Source organism: Sceloporus undulatus, chromosome 2 (assembly GCF_019175285.1).
Source record: "Sceloporus undulatus isolate JIND9_A2432 ecotype Alabama chromosome 2, SceUnd_v1.1, whole genome shotgun sequence".
NCBI classification, from domain to species: Eukaryota; Metazoa; Chordata; class Lepidosauria; order Squamata; family Phrynosomatidae; genus Sceloporus; species Sceloporus undulatus.
The window spans coordinates 18369225-18372793 of record NC_056523.1 but is presented as its reverse complement, the minus strand read 5'-3'; the positions used below and the strand labels follow the sequence as shown (position 1 = coordinate 18372793).

At 38.8% G+C, this 3569-nt stretch overlaps 1 protein-coding gene across 1 annotated transcript in view; it reads right to left on the bottom strand.

Moving 5' to 3' along the window:
• Positions 1-3569, bottom strand: part of LOC121920283 (C-type lectin domain family 2 member B-like) — a 16533-nt gene that overhangs the window by 4441 nt on the left and 8523 nt on the right. The gene's annotated exons all lie outside the window — the stretch shown is intronic.

Below are 3569 nucleotides of genomic sequence, written 5' to 3'. Positions count from 1 at the left end.
TGTCAAAATAGTTTAGAATAACTGAAAACCATTTATGTGTGAAGGTTTTTGTAAAGCTAATTAGGCCCCAAAATCTTTGGTGACACCCATTTTCTTTTGGCACTAGAATGACATGGAGAGGTGTTACTTCAAGTATCAAGGGCCCAAACCCTGTAGCTCTTTAAATGTCATTACCAACATCTTGAGTACACAGAAGTGTACTCGCAGCCAGTGCAGTTCCTTTCAAACTGGTGTTATATGGGTTTTGTATAATGTTCTGGTCAGCAGTCTTATTGGCTGCATTTTTCACTACCTGCAGTTTCTGAGTCGTCTTTAAGAGGACCCCCAAGTAGAGTGCATTGCAGTAGTCTAACTGGGAAGTTCCAAGTGCATGGGTTACTGCGGTTAGATTATCTCTGCCCAGGAAAAGCCATACCTGGTGGATCAGTTCAAACTGACCCAAAGCTCTACAAGGCATAGTCCATCTAGGTGTCCAATGACAGATGGATCTAAGAGTAATCCCAAGCCATTTATCTGTTCCTTCAAGAGGTGAACTTCATTCAGGGAAGGAAGCTTACCCAATTCCTGGACTCCATACCCACTAATTCACAAAGCCTTAATCTTCTTGAGATTCAGCTTCAATTTAACCCATTACAGTAAGTCATGTTCAATGTGCAAAATTATACTAGACAGACATTTACACAATAAACCACACAATCAATCACAAACCTTGTCATTCTTGGGATGCCAGGTCTCAGGATGCGGGCTGACATCTCAGGAAACTGCTGCGCTTCCCTGGGTAGTAAGATCAATGTCATTCTCAGTGGTGCTGGAGGAGAAGAAAGTTGAAATTTATTGTGTGAAGTAACCTTAAAGCCTGGATTCTCATATTTGCACTGCTTCCCACCAATGCCAGGACTCAGTGACTCAGTATGAAGGTGCTTGTATTTGTGTAACTTTTAAGAGTATTTACAGAGATGAGTAGTTTATAAAATTCATTTTTAAAATCCTATCATAAGGGTGGCTTAGTGGTTAAGTTGCCAATTCTGACAATCTGAAGATTGGAAGGTTGGCAGTTCAAGGCCCAAGTGTTGCATGATGGGATGAGCTCCTGTCACTAATCCCAGTTTCTAATAACCTAGCAGTTCAAAAGCATGCAATTGCAAGTAAATAAATAGGTACCAGATCGGTGAGAAGGTAACAGCATTTGGTGCAGTCATGCTGGCCACATGACTACCGGAATAATCCTCGGACAATGCTGGCTCTTTGGCTTAGCAATGGAGATGAGCATCACTCCCTACAGTCAGTTACAACTAAACATGTCAAAGGACTACCTTTATCTTTTACCTTTATAATTCCTCTAATGAGTTTGTGGCTGCATACATGGCTCTCCTATATGCTTTATCCTCACAACAACCATGTAATGTAAGCCACATGGAGTGTGAATGAATGGCCAACAGTTACTCTCTGAATTTCACTAGGGACTAGAAATTTGATCTCACTCATATTCTAACCACTACTGTGTCTAAATGGGATCCTTTGGGAAGTGATAACCCCTAAATAGGTGTTTAAATCATGAAGTGGTGGGTTCCACTAGGGGGAATTAAGTTAATTAATTTGCACACAAAAATGGCTGTCGTTGTTTGATGAATGCTCTGGTTTATGCAGGAAAATATATTTGTTTCTTTAAATTGGGAGTAAGTTTTCCTCAGAGCTATATAAAGAGTTATAAAAACTATTTCATGAAGGCTAGTAATTAAGATGATATTAAATTTTATAAAAGCAACAGCTGGTCCCTCTGGGCCTCTGGTCATCAAGATATTGTTTCAGGAGAGCTTATGCCTAAATTCTTGTGTTTGTCATTTCACATCTGTAGTGAAATTATGAACAAGGTTTGCTCTTACACAGTTGGAATTCAGACATTTCTCTTTCAGGGAATTATTCTTAATCAGTAACATGAATTAGTAACATAAATAGATACAATACAGTGGATCTTTGGTATCTGCTGGGGTTTGGCTCCAGGGCCGCCCATGGATACCCAAATCTGTGGATGCTCATGTCCTGTTTAATACAATGGCATAGTACACTCATGTCCCTTATATAAAATGATAAAATCAGGTTTTGCTTTTTGGAATTCATATATTTTTGAAATATTTTCAAGTCATGGAACTTGGAATCCGTGGAAAAGGAATCCATGGATACAGAGGACTGACTGTACTAGTTATACAACACAGTTTCTAAGCCAATTATCAGGTGACAATTCTTAAGAAATTACTCTGAAATGAGTACTTGCATAAAATATATAGCAGGGGTGGTAATCACGTGGACCCAACATGATGCTGGACTGCATCTCCAAGCTCACATAGCCAAAATTGATGAATGCTGGGAGATGCAGATCACCAACATCTGGAAAACTGTATGATTCCCAGGTCTGATATATAGGATTGTGCCCTTTAGCAGTATATCACTGATGTTGTTGTGTTCTTCCAAGTCATTTCTGACTCTCACTCTGTCACATGTTTGTGTATATATGCATAATTTTGTAATACTTACACAAGGTTTGCCCATTGTGACATCACAAGAGTCTGCTCTTTGGTTCAGGTTTTGACCCTGAAATCTCAAGGAATGGGAAAATAGTGGCTTTGCAATCTTATTATGAAATTCTTGTATTTCATAATTTGTCACACTTGTGTAATAACCTAACCAATGGCCTTGAAAAGAGGGTGCAGTTGTGTCATCCTGAAACAGACTCATTTTTGATGTGCATTCAAGTTAGAAGGGGGGAAATTACACGATTACATAAATAGCGAGGAATCCAGAAGACTTTGCCACACACACACATGCAATCCCTCACTTTCCATGCTATAGAAGCAATATTTTAAAAAATGTAATATTTAACTTACTTTGACATACAGCAGGTGTTCTGCCTACATCTGTCTGCAGAGGCAAAATCAGAGAGCATTTGCAAACTTTTAAAAAGTAATAAATTTTCATTCTAAGCCCCCCCCCCAATCATAGTTAATTACTATTAGAATTACATCTTTGAAGAGATAATTTTAATTTTTCATTTCTTAAAAGTATCTAGAACAGTAACTTGTAATTAATTTAAAACAGTGAACAATACAAGCAACTGAGACATGGCACAGAATGCATTCTTCTGACAGCTATTTTGTTGCCTCAAAATTTACAAGATAGCACAAGGCAGGAAATCAACCACATGATCTTCTGCCATTTTGTGAGACCATACTCCCAGAACTATAAAAGTACCTTAAAATTACAGTTATAGTATAAAAGGAGTGAAGTTATTTCTCATAAAGCAATGCCACACTAGTGGAGAAGAGAAGAAAAAAGAGGGAGGCACAGCTCCACCTTGCCTAGTTCCAGAGGCATATGAAAGGCCCTTCCTTAGGGAGCTGATGCTATTTAGCCTGGAGAAAAGAATGTTAAGAGGTGATACGATAGTCCTGTTTAAATACTTGAAGGGATGTCATATTGAGGAGGGAGCTGACTTGTTATCTGCTGCTCCAGAGACTAGGACCCAGAGCAATGGATGCAAGCTACAGGAAAAGAGATTCCACCTCAACATTAGG